The sequence below is a fragment of the Cavia porcellus genome, unplaced genomic scaffold (genome assembly GCF_034190915.1).
Source record: "Cavia porcellus strain 051 isolate PalLab524CR breed Dunkin Hartley unplaced genomic scaffold, mCavPor4.1 scaffold_1, whole genome shotgun sequence".
Classification (NCBI taxonomy): domain Eukaryota; kingdom Metazoa; phylum Chordata; class Mammalia; order Rodentia; family Caviidae; genus Cavia; species Cavia porcellus.
The window spans coordinates 236,242,490-236,258,756 of record NW_026947484.1 but is presented as its reverse complement, the minus strand read 5'-3'; the positions used below and the strand labels follow the sequence as shown (position 1 = coordinate 236,258,756).

Sequence of the window (16,267 nt, the reverse complement as noted above, 5' to 3'; positions counted from 1 at the left end):
CTCTTGCAGAAAATTAAGCTCTTATGATTTAATCACTCATATTTAGTTTTGAAGTTTTACTGAAAACTATCTAAATGGATTGTCAAAATGAGAATTTAATGAACTAAGTATTTGTTTAAAATTGGAATTCTGAATCAAGTATTTTCATCACAGTTGGTTCATTAGAATTGATAGTTACATTATATAATCATAACAGTTTAGTTATCACCTATCTGGAACTCTGAGTTGCCAACATAATTATGTTAAGTTATAAATTGAATAACTCTATTCTGAGATGCTTGAAACTGAAAGTATTTTAAATTTTGGATTTTTTTTCAAATTTTGAATATTTGTACATACAGAATGAGATATCTTGGGGTTGGGATCCAATTATGACACAAAGTTCTTCTATATTTCATGTGTATCCTACACATGTAGCATAAAGATAATTTTATATAATATGCTTAGTGTAGCTGCATTTCAACTGAGACTGGTCACAGGGTAAGATATGGAGTTTTCTATTTAGAATACCAACTTGGCACTCAATGCTAGAGATTTTCAAGCATTTCAAATTTCAGAATTTCAGATTAGAGATATTCAACTAATACTTTCCAGTTTTTAAAACTGTGTTTTTGTTGATTAGAAAAAAATCTCTTCCTGTTTGCTATAGTTTGAAATTTAAAATGCATAGAATTCATTTGAAGAGTACAAAGTAGAACTTTGAAATTTATCAATACATTTTCAGTTTATTGACTTTATTTAAATTTATAGACGCTTCTAACTTCAGTTCCATGGATCGCTGGGCATGGTGGTGTATTCCCGTAATCCCAGCACTTGGGAGGTTGAGGCTGGAGGATCATTGCAAGTTTGAGACCAGCCTGAGCTACAAAATGAGCCCAAGGCCAGCCTGAACTACATAGTGAGACCCTGTCTCAAAAGACAGAAGGATAAAGAAACAAACAAATGAACAGTTCCATGGGATCACTTCAGACAGTCATTAAACTCCATTGATACTTTATACAAAATTTTATCAATGTGAAAATTCTGTTGAAGTGTCTCTAGCTTACGTTGGAATCTCAGAGTTGTCCATTAAACAAGGTTAAAGGCCATTTTTATAGGGCTTCTAAAGCATCATATTTTCCAAAAGAATATAAAAGGTACATTTGTTTTGTTTTGTAGGATCATTTAATTATAGACTGTTGAGTGCCCAATAAAGATCTCTAATAATTTGCCCATTTCATGAAGTATTAGTGTGAGGCTGCATAGACTCAGAGGCAATGTATAGAGAGGCACCTGTGGTCCCAAGGGAAAGTGTCCTAGTTTCCATTCATATATATTCATATATATATATATATATATATATATACACACACACACACACACACACACACACACACACACAGATATATGCAGTGTCAGTGCTGAAGTAGGGTTTTGGTAGCCAAATCCTGAGATTTCAGACTATAACAATTTAGGCCTATGAGCATGTAATTCATTGTTTTAGCAAACATTTATTGTATGCCTACTATGGAGAAGTAGATTTTATTGATTGATAAAGAATACTTGTGGAAAATTAGAAATTTGTGTTCACTTAGTAATTACTAGTGTAATTAATGTTGGGAAATGTTTTTCTTTCTAATCACTAACCCATATAAGAAAATGTCACACAGTAACATAAATAGCAGTTTTTATAAAATAGTTCTTAGCACCCTAGTCTCAGTGTTATAGGAAATCTTTTAATTAAATATAAGACCAAAGGCACCCCATTAATTTTTTTTGCCATTTTGTACTATCTGATTGACTATTTTGTTTAAATTAGTAATTTTTTAAAGGTTTCATTTTAGAGGTTGTATTTCACATTGTGAACATGAATCTTGAATTTTTATATTATTTGTTAATAGCTATGAGTAATAATTGAAAATATCAGTAAGTGATTCTAAATTGTAATCAGTTTTTATATGTACTTAAAATAACTTCAAAATGAGGATTTTTGTTAATTAATGTATTATTGCATTTTAAAGAAGTAAAGACTTTTGCCATTTTACAATAGTCATTTTATATGGTACGCTTAAAATTTATGAACTAACAGTATTGTTTAATCTGTCTCTCTCTCTTTTTTCTTTTTTTTGGCCTTTTGAGACAGTGTCTCATTATGCAGTTCAGGCTGGCTCTGTACTTACTTTATAGCCCAGGCTGTTCTCGAACTGGCAATGACCCTCCAGGCTCAGCCTCCTGAGTGCTGGGATTACAGGCATGTGCCACCACGCCCAGCTAAGTACTGTTTATCTTTGCAATTCCATTTAACCCATTTGACTTTTCAAACTGCAAGACTCTTCATTATCCTTAGTCCTATTTTAAGATTTCTTAGCCAGTTCAATTCATGCAAAGAAATAAGCCAGAAAGAATTTTAGCACTACCACATTCAGCCAGGAATGGTGGCAACATGCCTTGTAATTACAGTACTCAGAAGGCTGAGGCAGGAGGATTGCTATGAATCTGAGGTCCTCAAGTTCAAAGCCAGCCTGCACTATATAGCAACACCCTGTCTCAAAAAAGGAAGAAAAAAGAAAGACCAGTAAAACATTTATTTTGTGTTTGTTTTTACATACTGTCTATTTTCCCCCTACTACTGGGGATTGAACCCAAGCCTTTGCACTGAATTGTATCCCAGCACTTTTTTTTTGAGGCAGCATCTTACTGATTTGCTCAGACTAAGCTCAAACTAATAGTCCCTCTGCCTGACATTCCAAGGTAGCTGGGATTGCAAGAGTATAATGCTGTACCTGGCCTACGCCTTTATCTGTGTTTTTGCTTTGTAAAGTTTGGAGTAGATAATTGTAATTGATTTCCACGGATCACATGGAATGAACAGTGTTTTAAAAACAAGGAGTAGGTTTCATTTGGGTCAGGAACCTGTTACATGTCCCTCCTCTATGCTCTCATGAGTAGAATCCTGAATTCATAACTTTAACAATAATTATTCAGTAATTTTAGTTGTTTCTTTTCTCTCCCAAGTCCTTGACTTTTGATCCTTAAAAAGTAGTACATGTCAGTCACTCAGATACTTTTTAAGTGAGTAAATTGATTGAGGGGACATGAAGACCTACCTTTGGATCCCTTACAGTCACTATAAAAAACTAAAAATCCTATATTAGTTAGGGTTCATTCACTAGAAAAACAGAATTATTGTGTGCATGTGTGTCTTTGTTTGTGTGTGCATGCATGAGTTTGTATGTAGAAGACCTGAACAACAGCTGATTTTAAAGCTCAAGTCTGATGGCAAGCTTGAGGCAAAATTTCCTCTTCTTAGGGAAACAGTCTTTCTATTGTAAAGCCTCCAAATAGTAAGCCTTCCACCTACATTATGGAAGATAAGAGTGATTCTCATGTTAAAAAATATCTTCATAGAGACTTTTAGGTAGTGTTTGACTAAATGCCTGGATACAGCAACATAGCTGACACATAAAATTAATCTTTAACAGATGACGAGTGATTGATTTCAGAAAGAAACGTCAGCTATGTCATATATGAGATATAAAGTTCCAAAAACTTTGAGATTAGTATAAAGAATAGCGACAAATTAAAAGAAACCTCCATGGCTGTAGGCAGGAATCTTAGTATATTAACATCTTACATACAAGACTGATTGGAAAAAATTAAGCATATTAACAGTATTATGTTATGTCAGAGTATATATATGTCAGAGTATTTTTCAAGGAACAGTGACCAGAGTGCAATGAAGTTAGAGAAAGTCATCTTTATGAAAAAATGTAAAAATGTGTTTCTTAGGGCCTGGGGATTTAGCTCAGTGGCATAAAGCGTCTGCCTTGGAAGCAGGCAGTTGTGAGTTCGATTCCCGGTACTGATAAAAAAGGAAAAGGACAAAAAAAAATGTGCTTCTTATTTTAGGGCACAAGATGATGCAAGTAAAGAAAATGTACAAGGAAAAAACAAGTTTTTCAAAGTAATGTAGCATTCATAGTAGGCAAGTGCTCTACTAGTAAGCAGTGCTGTAGCATTCAAATGTGACTTAACACATAATAGAAGAAGTAAAACATTTATATATTTTTGGAAAGCATTCTTAAAGGATGTAAATTTTGACCAGCTTTTGAAAAATATATATATGATACAGAAGTAAGTAAATACCACAGACCTTATGAGAGGCTTAAGGAGGAAGGGCCTTCCTTAAGGAAGGAAGGGAAAACTTGAATATACATTTTAAATTTGTCTAGCCAAGCAATTAAAAAATAACTTGTGAGAATTAATTAGAAGGTAAGTAATTAAATCAAAATAGTACTTTTTTAAAAACATGTATGAATGATACTGTTTCTCATACTGATGGGCCAGAGCTGTGGTTGCTAACTAAGCGGGACATACAGGAGGTGTGGACTTGGGCAAAGATTTATAGGTACTAGAGAATCAAGCTCTCTCTGAGATTGCTGAGGAAATGGACTGCTTTGTGATTTAATGCTGGAGACAAATATGAGAAAGGATACATTAATTTTGCCTAAACTGATGGTCTGGTACCATACGAATGATGTTAATTATGACCGTGTGGAAATTGCAGGGCAGTTAAGTGGAAAATGGTGAACGATGGGTACATAAGACTCACTTAGATATTCCATAAGGTCAAAGTCACTATACCATTATATTCTGATATGGCGGGCACCATGTGATATCAGCTGGAGTCCTTATTATCAATTTTATTCTGTGCAGGCATCCTTTTGTTATAAACTTTATAATATACAATTTAACACTTGAAGGTATCAGTTATACCAAGTGGCAAATCATCTCTTTTGAATGTAGCATCAGTATTTACTGTAAGACAATGGAAAAACCTGTAGAAATTCAGGTAGGAATGTATTTAAGACCAACGTTAGGGAAGGATTTACTTGAAGTCTTGGATATAAGTTTCTATAGATTGGATTTAAAGCGTTATTTACAGGTAGAAAGCCCCACAAATTGGAAGCTTTGCTAAGGCTTAATATGCTGTGTTTTTAAAAATACTTTTGTTAATTTGAAGTATTTTACAATTTATACACAGGCCTTTTATCTTTTTATTTTGTGTTATTAATCATTCTTGTATGCCTCAGCTTTAGTCCTGTTTAAATTAGAGTCCTGGTGCTTTGAAGCTACTGTATTGTTTCCGTCTGTTTTGTAATTAACCTCCTTTCTCTTATTCCCCATTGGCTTCTCTTCTCCGTCAATCTAAAAAATCCATTAAAGTATTAGGCGCTTCTTGAGAGTTATATGTATTTGTCTCCCCTGTTGTTATACTGTGCAGGCCTTTGTTCCATTGCTTTGCCATTGTCCTAACAATGGCATTAACTAGGATGTTTAGAGTCACATATTTCTATGGTCACTGATCAGCCTTGTCCCTCGTGGTGTCTTTTTGAATGGCAGCTTCTTTCAGTGATAGCATTTTTTTCTCAAGCGCCATTTGAGTTTCTGTTCTCCAAACTCTATTGCCTCTTACTATTACTTATGTTGTAAATCTCTTTTGGATTGTATTTATGGTGGTTTTAATGATACACATGGGATTTGAATTATAAAAGTAAAATTGAATTTATTTTGTACAATTGAAGTAATGTTCTGTACATTAGTGTTCATGAGGTCTGGGTTTTTTTCTTATTCTGTATTTTTATGTTTTAATACTTACTGTTTTTCAGTATAGAGGTAATATGTAGTGGTGTCAAATTTGTCACTTACAAAAGTAATACAGAATGGAATAGCTATGCATGTAATTTACAATGGAAAACTTTCCATAATTCTATAGCTACAATGACTTTTCTTTGGAAAAATGCTATTTATAGCAGTTACTTAGTGAAGCTACATATTTAATAGTGCTAGGAGAAAAAGATTTAATTGATTCTGAGCACTTCTTTCCCTGACAGTTTTTTATAAATAAGGATTCCTCAGGAGATCATTTTTTGGAAAACATCTCCTTCTTCTGCCCTTCTTTACCCAAGAGATCAGCCTTAGCATGTACTTTACTTTAATCTTGGTCAGAGTATAGTATTATGCCTTTATCCTTTAATTGTTCCTTGTTATACTTGTATAATTTGAAAATATATTCACTGTAATTAAAATACAGAATGAACACTACAATTTGCTGAATGATCATGTGATTGTAGAAGACTAGTTACAAGTGATTGTGTTATTAAATAGTAAGGTTTTTATTGTTTAGATTATTTTCTACATTTATGTAGTAACTAGCAATTTTGAAAATAGTTTTCTAGATAATCTGAACAATAATGTATTTTGTTTCATAAAAAGTAACAAGTTACTGAAAATTTTAAGTTACCTATAAGTACAAATATTGTTCTCTAATCTGCTTATCCATTTGATAAAAATTATTACTTCATTAAAAAGTAGATAATAGACTGGGCACGTAGTTTAGTAGCAGAGGTCTTGACTAGCACACAAAAGGCCCTGGGTTTGATATTCTGCACTAAATAAATAAATACCAACTTTGTTTGGTATTTTAATATGAAGCAAGCAGTAGAATACACACCTAGCCTATAAAAGGGGTTTTTACCCATACTATGGGTCTAGTCATAAGCCTATCTCTGTATAAGCCTATTTTAATTCCTTCCTTTCCTTAGTTTTTCTATGTCTGGTACACATAACCCATGCAGGCTGCATGTAACTGTATATAGCTAAGAACACAGCTCCAAAGATTGTAAACTCCTAACCCTGTAATGTAGCTTTTAGCCATTATTGTTCATGACTTGATTTTGGGGTGCTCCAGTGGGGACTGTGTAGGAACCAAGGCTTTTGGGAGGGGAGGGCCCAGTACAGTGCTAACTCCATCTCCTCTGCCCACCTACTCAGTCCAGTCAAAGCCCTGGATAGCAAGTGTCACATGCTGTCACACAACGTGTAGCACAGCAAGTACCAATAACAGTAGTTCAGCCTACCTACGTGTGCACACACACATGCATGCCTGTGGTTCAGCACACATGTGTCTTTTCTTATTATTTAACTTAGTCTTGCTGTGTTATTTCATCTTAATTTTATAATAAAAATATAAAAAATAAAGGAAGTTTTATTACTTGCATAAACTGTTATATATTTAATATGTGGTCTAAGACAGTTCTTTTTCACCCAGTACAACCCAGGCAAGACAAAATATTGGCCAGCCACGTATACTGAATTTTATAACTGTTATTCTTTTGATTTTTAAAAATCAGTTTTGCTGCATGTGTATGCCTATGCCTAAATCTGTTTACTATGTTTGAAGTTAATAGAAGTAGCATATATATTTTTCCAAGGGCTGCCTTTATGTTTTTTAAGTTTCTAAGATTCATTTATACTGTAAAGTGGGACATGCATATTCATGCTATATAGTTGTCTTAGTTACTTTTTACTCGTCGCTGAGACAAAATACCTGAAGCCCAAAAGCTGGGAAAGGAAAGGTTTATTTCTTACAGTTTTTAGAGGTTTCAGTCCACACTCAGTTGGCTCCAAGGCAGGCGGTCATACTGGGCTGCAGTTCTTGGCAGCCGCAAACAGCAAGGAGGAAACCGGCAAGAGAGCCAGAGGCACCTTCTTCCTGCCATTACATCACATTCTGGCTCCACCCCTTTGTGGGTGGAGCACTGACATCATCAATCCAAGCTCTAGACGATGAACGAATAACAAATGCACAATTCAAACTCATGAGGTCAGGGGGACACAGACATGAACCATGACAATAGTGTTGTGGTATACGTGTTCCGTAATTTGTCCTATTGATTGACACACTTAATTGTGGCTTTTCTATTATGAATTATACTATAGCAAGTATTCTTATATGTGACTAATGGTACATATGTGCAAAAGCATCTCTACCTAAGTGTAGAATTGTTGGGTCATGGGGTGTTTGCATATTCAAATAATGCTGAACTAGTTTTTTACTTCAGTTTATGGGAGTGGATGGCTAGACTTATACTAAAAATTTCATTGCATTCTGGGCAGAGTTTTCACCTTTCTTGTGAGTAGAAAATAACATATACCACTTTCAGGCCTGTCCTGAAACAGTCTGCCATGAATGATCATCCAATTTCTGCAGTCTTTTGTTTCTGTGGCTAAACCTACACAGTGTTAAATAGAGGTGGTGATGAATGGGTATCTTTGTTTTGTTTCTATTTTAAAATGAATGCTTTAAATAGTTCACAGTTGTCTACAATATTTTTTTTGAGTACTCGTTATGAACTAAGGAGATTCCTTTGAAGATTTTAAAATCAGAAATGTTGAATTTCACCAAAGGTTTTACAATAACTTAAGTTGACCATTTGGCTTTCCCACTTTGATCTGTTAATTCTGTAAATGATACTTCTTTATACTATTTATGTTAAATAGTACTGGTAGCCCTAGCATAAACTCAGCTGGGCCATGAGATGCATCAGTCTTTTGCTTCATCACTGCATCAGTTTGACCAGAAAAGTTTCTTTCAATGTCTACACTTTCACATTCTTATGTGACTGTTTCAGAGATTGTAAACTCTCCAGTTCATGATGCCTCTACGTCAAAGAAATACATGACAACTGCAATGTTTAAGGGATTAAGTTCAAACGAGACAGTATTTATGTCCTAACAACTAGCTAATTGAAAGAAAAGTACAACTAAATTAAATGAAAGGAAGTATTTGTATTTTATTCATAAGTAAGCACAGTTACTAATAGGGATGTGTACACCTGAGAACAATGCAAATCAGATCAAAGACTGCCACCTTCATCGGCTGCCCCATGTTGGTTTCCACTTGATGCTCACTGTGTCAGAGCGGCTGCCATGGACTCAGATCCACGCAGGCCAGAGGTTCCGCAGAAGAGCAGTGAGACTTAATGTTGGAGCTGTGTGACAGGCGCTGTGTGTTGCTGTCTCCTGCAAATTGAAACCATCCTGCGATATCCCTTGTGAATTCTGTGGCACCTCAGGACAACTTGGGAACCATTTGGTTTTTGAGTTTTGGAGAGTGAATAGTTAAAATGTGGACAGTGAGAGATACTAGTTTTGTTTTTTTCTTTCGGTTTAACAGGGTTAGAGAACCACTGACAGAAAAATTTTACTTTCTCTGTAAGTTTAAATAATCAAATAACAATGCCTAACATTTATTCAAGATAAGGTAGCACAAATAGTGAGCAGGCAATAATCCTAGCTGCTAGCATTACTATTACTACGTGTTGTGCTCGATCCTGTGTTTCACATATATTGTCATTTATTCCTCACAGCAATCCTATAGCTTGTTGTGCCCATTTTATAGATTATCAGACTGAGTCATGGAGAAATTAATTATCCAAGTTTATGTAGTAAGAGAGTAGAAGAACTGGTATTTGAACCAAGTAATCAATCGGATTCCAGAGCAGGTAATCTTAACTCATCTTTACAGTGTACCAGATAATTTACATATTCATTTTAGTGATTCCCAACGAATATTTAATGTTACAGAATGTGGCAGGAAAAATAAATTCGAATCATTATGTGTTTATATTGATTCAGTATGGGTATTAGGAAAGCAGAATAACAAATTGGGAAATGGCTTCAATTTATAGTGACATTTACCCTTGTACCTATTACAATGTAAACATGAGCTCTTATTCTCTCATTGGTAAAAGAAGGTAATTATTTTTTACTCCCTAAAATTTTTCAAAGAATTAAATTAAAGGCCACAGTATGTTGCTTGACACACAGTACATGATCATGATCAGTATCAGAACTCAGAGAGTCCTCTGAGGAAGTTGTCTTTACCTCCGTAAAGGTAAATGGAAACTTTACTGCTATCCTAAGCTTTGGAAATAAGCACTGAGGAAGACTTAATTTTCATGTATTTAAGGAGTTTATAGTCTGTTCATCTATTAATCCAGGAAGATACATAGATGATTAATTTACTAGATGCTATCATGAGGAAAATTAAGAGCATCCTAAGAACACATAGAAGGGTTACTTACAGTGGATAAGAACATGAGGGATTAGGGTAGTAAGCCCAGAAAGATGACAAAGCAAAGGCGGGGAGAAATGTGTTATTAATAAAGGGTGTTCTATTCACCTAATATTAATGAAAATATCAGAGATACTGGGAAGGTATGCTTTCATCAGGCCAATGTTTGACTGTTAAGAGTCTAATTTTAGGTTTAGGCTTTCCTGAAGCAAATAATTTTCAAAAGTGCAATGAAATTGGCAGGATTAATATGGATTTCCTGTCAGATGGCATTTTGGGGAGTCACTATGCTTATTAATACTGCTGTGAATTAGTTTATATACATCTGAGAGAGAGTGGAAAAAGAGTAAATGTCCGAGGATGCGTGTTCTACTAGCTAGATGCTAGCTAGAGGCATCATAATGGAAGGGCTTGGCGCAGGAAAAGCACCGCTCGCTTCATGGTGGTCAGAAGTGGAGCAGGCTGGGAGGCGTGCCTGCACACGAGAGAGAGCTTCCAAAGGCACAGCTCCACCTGGGCCAGGCCTCACAGCGTTCAGCTGTGTGCTGTTCCATCTGTAAAACCATCAGGAGTTAAGTTTGAATGTTTTTCCTCCCTACTAGTTTATAATACGATCTGAAGATGTTTAGCCAACTGGAATTTAGCCAACTCAAATTTAACATATTCTCCTAACCCTGATCAAGTCACTTTTTACCAAAATGTATAATTGTATGAAATTTGGGGGAGAGGTGACAAAAGGAAGAGGGAAGAGATATTACTTGAACTTGGGCCTTTGTAAATCTTGGTTCATTGCTTCTGTTCTGCCTCTAATACCTGCCATACTTCGTCGTTACTGTTTGTGATTTCTTCCTCCTCATTTATCCCATAGATAATTTAGTGGTTGTTTTGAGTTAGTCAGAAAGAACAAAGAGCCAAATAATGAAAGCCCATCAGTTTTAGTGCCAGTGTTATAACAGTAGAACTTGTTAGCAGTATTTATCAAAGCGTATCATGTCAGCAGTCCCCATACTTGCTTTCAGGGAGTTTGTTATACATTTCAGATGACAAAGTAGAAAAGAGTAGATATTTTGTATTGTCTTTCATGATTAAGAATTTGATGGTACTTACTACTTCTTGTACCATTATTTTGTAAGATTTAGACCAAGAGGAAGCCCTTAATACCAATACTCTGTGAGGATGAGGCAGGAGGATCACAAATTTGAGCCCATTGTGGGCAATTTAGTGACTTAGCAAGACCTTTTTTCAAAATTTAAGAAAAGGGGGAGTGTACTATGGATGTAGCTGATTGTGAAACCCTGGATTCCATCTACAGCACCATTAAAAAAAACCTGAGAAGAATTTAATTAAACAAAACACGTGGTTTTTAAAAACTGCTCTAGCCAGGTATGGTGACACATACCTGTAACCCCAGCACTTGGGGGACGGAGGCAGGAAGATTGCTGGTAGTTTTAAGGCCAGCCTGGGCTACATGGTGAGACTCTGCGGCTACATGAATATTGTCGTGGGACATTTAAACAATTGCAGTAATGGCACTTAAGCCTTTTATCTTTCTTGAGGCTTTCTTTTATCCCCTTAATATATATCTGCTGTATATAAAATATCTTAAAATTTTTGTTTTCCCCTTGAATACTTTATGCAGAGCACTTCAAGTGTTCAACTGAATGTATTTTCTAGAAATTTAGATTTTGTTTTCTGTGTATCTGTGTCCAGGCAAATTTCTTTCTTCTTTTTTCTTTTTTCTCCCCTAGGTAACTTTGATAACTTTCTAAGTAGAAGTCCTGAATTTACATTCCCTATAGGTCCAATTTATTGCTGACCTTTATTTTCCTGTATTCTAGGAGGCTATGTTAGGAATTAGTGCACATCTTTAATTTCTTTTTCTTTTTCTTTTTCTTTTTCTTTGAGTTTAAAAAACAAGACAGAAGTAAATCCCCCACAATTGATATATTCCATGTTGTTATTCTCTAAATAGATGCTCAGACTACCAGCTTTAGGCCTGCAAGGTCAGTCAAACAATGCAAGCATCAATTTTTTTTTTTTTTTTACTTTAGTTGCAATTGTCTCTGCAGGGGTTCCTCCAGATCAGCCAGTTGCTTGGGGTGGGGACACTCTTCTTGTCTCCCAGCCTCCCCACTGGCTGGCTTATGGGAGGAAAAGGGTGGGCTTCTTGGTTCTTCTTCCAGCCCGCATGGCTGCTGCGGACTCACAGAAGGTGCAGATTAGCTTCTTGGTTCTCCTCCTGGCGCATGACTTCCTTGAAGCTTAATATTTGATCTTATTCTGTTAGCTTATTGTCAGTTTCTCTTCACATGGTGATAGGTGCCTGACAGTTCTTACGGTACCACTAGTTTTGTGGCTTTGACACATTAAGCGTCTGAGTGGAAAAAATCAGCCCCTCCCAGGAAATAAGACTGCACTGACTTAATATATTGACCAAAATTAATGATAAATATGGCAGAGGGAAAACACCACAGCAGTCTGATCTTTCAGTGCACCTTAACCTCACTTGCTATTTACATAGCCAGTTAGTCTATAGAAAGTTGATCTTAAAAAGAATTCATTTACTTCTCTTTTGGGGAAGAACAGGGGTAGTCACAATGGCAAAACCTGCTGATCATCTTACACCATAGTTTCTCAACCTCAACATTATTGACATTTTAAATGGAATAACTCATTGTTGTGGACAGTGTCCTATCCATTGTGTAATAGCCCGCAGTATCCCTGCCTGTACCTCTAAACCTCAGCAGTACTCTTCACCCTGAGATATGCAACCAAATGTGTCTCCAAACATTACCAGCTACTGTCTGGGGATTGTATGGCCCCCATGAAGAAGTACTGCCCTACACTTACTTACCTTTTCACTTTTGGCTATGTGATGAAAACAGATTCTTAGAAGATCAGTTGTACATTTTAATTATTTTGGTTATCTCTAGAAATAATTCTAAACAACAGTATAGGAGTTTACATATTCTCCTGTACTTTTATCTGTGCTGGATCTTTTTAATCTTTGGCCAGTCTGCTAGTTAAGAAATTAACTTGGCTGAATTTTAATTTAACTCGGTTACTTAGGTTGCATGTATTTTTATTGTTCAATTACATACACTGTTTTGTGGATTGTTTTATTCTTTGTCCATTATGGGATAGGGCGATTAATTTGGTTATTATTTGATTGTTTTCCATTGTTAGGAATTTTTCATTGTTACATGGTCAAATTACACTTTTACTTTATGGGTTTTTGGATTTTACTGCTAGTTTTATGTTCTTATCTTAACATGTTAAGTTTTTTGAGTTATCATATATAAGATAGTCAATAGATTTTGAAATTAAGTTACTTGTAGAACAACATTGGAACTTTTTCTAAAGAAAGAATGTGCACATGTGTGTATGCCAGCATAGGCACAGAAGGACAGAAGGCTAGAGACTGAGCTGTATGTCCACTTTACCACGCGTGGAAAGATACTGAGAAGAAGCCATGGGTAGTCAGCAGAGTGCATCTGAAATCAATGCATGGGAAAGAGAAAACTGACTTTGATTTGTTCAAAGGTTTACTTCACATCTCCCTAAGCTAACTTCTGTGAGGTTGTACAAGTAATAACAGGGCTCCAAGTTTAAAAGGAATTAAAGGTAAAAACTCAGAAAAGTGAGCTACTAAGGGAATGAGCATACCCTTACAGACTTTACAGAAGAATCTAAGAAATGTGAGATGGGGGCTCGGGATTTAGCTCAGCAGCATAAGCGCCTGCCTTGCAAGCAGGCAGTCGTGAGTTCGATCCCTGGTACCAATAAAAAGGAAAAAGACAAAAAAAAAAAAAAAAAAGAAATGTGAGATGTAGGAATCGTGGTGTAGATTAGTCAAAGAGCCCTCTCTATGTGGATTACCTGTTACATCTGCTTTTCATTTTTGTCAGAGGGTTCATCTTCAGTGTTTCTAGATACCATCTTACTGTTTTCTTGCTTTGAATCTCTTGTCTTTGAAAAGATCTTTTCCTTCTTTCTTCAGAGCAATGAAAGAGAATAACTATCTATCCAGGGCAAAAATCCTCATAGTATGGTCTCTTGACCTGTGTGGATCTGTATTAGTCTGCTTGGGCTACCAAAACACATTACCACAGATTGGTGGCTGAAACAAGACTTTAGTTTTTTCACAGATCTGGAAGCTAGATGTCCAAGGTCAGAGTGCTGCTTTTATATAGGTACCAGTCCTATTGGGTTAGAACCCCACTTCATTTAACCATAATTATCTCATTAAGGATCCTACCTCTAAATAGTGATGCACTTCAGTTTGTCATGGAATTACATTCCAGTAAACCCATGATAATTTAAAAATATCATAAGATGAAATACATGTTATGTACAGTATCTAACATATTAAATGTTATAGCATAACCTATCCTCCCTTCAAGGTGCTCAGAATGCTTACATTTGCTAATAGACAAAAAAACACACATAAAGCCTATTTTAATTTGTTTACAAAACCTATTTTATAATAAAGGGTTGAATAGTTCATGTATACACTGTACATATTTATGAGTTTTACATAGACATAATGAGATATAAACACACAAAACAAAATATCCTACCCCAACTTCATGACACAGTGCTCCAGAGAGTATTATTTACCCTTGTGATCACGTGGCTAACTGGAAGCTGTTGTTTGCTGCTACTACCTAGCATCACAGCAAGTCTTGTATTACATGTTGCTAGCCTAGGAAAACCATCAAAATTCATAGTACAATTTCTACTGAATGTGTATACTTTCTACTATCATAAAGAGGAACTTAGGCCAGCCTAAGTTGTAAAGCACCTGTTCAGTAACCTTGGGTTTAAGACTTCAACAAGAATTTAGAAGGAACATAATTCAATCTATAACATGGTCTCCACGACTGTTTCATGTCGACCATGAAATCAAAAGTGTTTCATTAGTAATGCTAAGATGTTGCTTGCCTTTTCTAGTGGGTAGACATTGTATTGATATAGTACAAAAGTAATAGAGGATAAAACTGGTGCCTTATCACAAATCAAGACAGTGGTACCCAGCCATATTCTTGGTTATTGTCTTTACTGCTAAGTATTTGGAATAATGAAAAAGAGGTTTTAAAAGATTAATCAAACATTCTAAAATTTTTGGTTGTAATTAAAATACAGTGAATATTGGTAACTCATACAAGGTAAGGCTTTTGGGGCTCTTCATTAATTTGTAAAAGTAAAAGGCATTCCTTTTTTTGGACTGGGGATCGAACTCACAACCTCGCACTTGTCAAGCAGGTGTTTATACTGCTGAGCTAAATCCCTGAGACTGTGTGAAAGGGATTCTTAAAAAATTGAAAACCACCAATCTACATTAAAGAAGAGGATGTTAAATAAATAAATTTTTATATTTTCTATGTTAAAATTTTTTTTCTGGTACTGGGGATTGAATCTAGGGCCTCATACATGCTAGGCAAGTGCTCTACCGCTCAGCTGCATCCTTGGCCCTTTTTAAAAATTTTATTTTGAGATTGAGTCTTGCCAAGTTGCCCAGGCTTGCCTCAAACTTGTGATCCCCCTGTCTTACCCGCCTGAGTAGCTAGGATTATAGGTATGTCCTACTTGGTAAAGCAAGTAGTTCTTTTATAACTAGAGAAAATTTAAGTCTTTATATTTAGAAAATAGATGTTTCTGTATTTCTTTTAAATAAAAATATTAAAAGTTAATTCCCAGTTTGGTTCTGTGTCCTTGTTCTCCTGTCTTCTATGGGCTTTTGGTCTTTAGTTCAGGAAAGAAGAAATAGGGATAATTTCCTTAGCTCTTGTCCATTTACTTGATCCAGTATAGATGTTTTGTTAATGGATGAGAGTTTCCTTCTTAGGGAAGTTAATGCTCGTGAAGAAGCAGCATGCAATCATAAAAGTATTTAATACTCTACCGACCAATGTAGGAATATTCTATAGAATATTCTCCAGGAAGTACAAATGACATGGCTAAGATTTCACACTGACTCAGGGTGGATACATAAATTCACAGCGAAAAAAAGAGGAGGAAGAATATGTGTCGAGCAAGGGTTGGCGTCCTTTTCCAATGAAAGATCAGATGGTAAGTGCAATAGGCATGGCGAGCCATTCAGCAACCACTCAGTGTGGCAGCTGTTGTGGAAGAGCACCCAATGGACAGCAAACAAATGAGCATGGTGAATTTCATACAGGTTTCTTATTCCATGGAATACTTTTTATTTTTTCAATCACTTAAAAATAGAAAGACCATTCTTAGTTCAAGGCCTATTTAGCCCAGCAGCAGTAGATTGCTTACCCTGGTATAGAAGATTAGGAAGCTAGCAAAGAGAAATGACAGCCATCCACAGCAGAAGGCTAGGAGGTATCTGCCATGGGGACT

The 16,267-nt window shown here is 35.7% G+C and overlaps 1 protein-coding gene across 5 annotated transcripts in view; it reads left to right on the top strand.

The window, feature by feature from the left end:
- Ncoa1 (nuclear receptor coactivator 1) overlaps positions 1-16,267 on the top strand; it is a 251,421-nt gene that overhangs the window by 109,192 nt on the left and 125,962 nt on the right. The window lies entirely within an intron of this gene.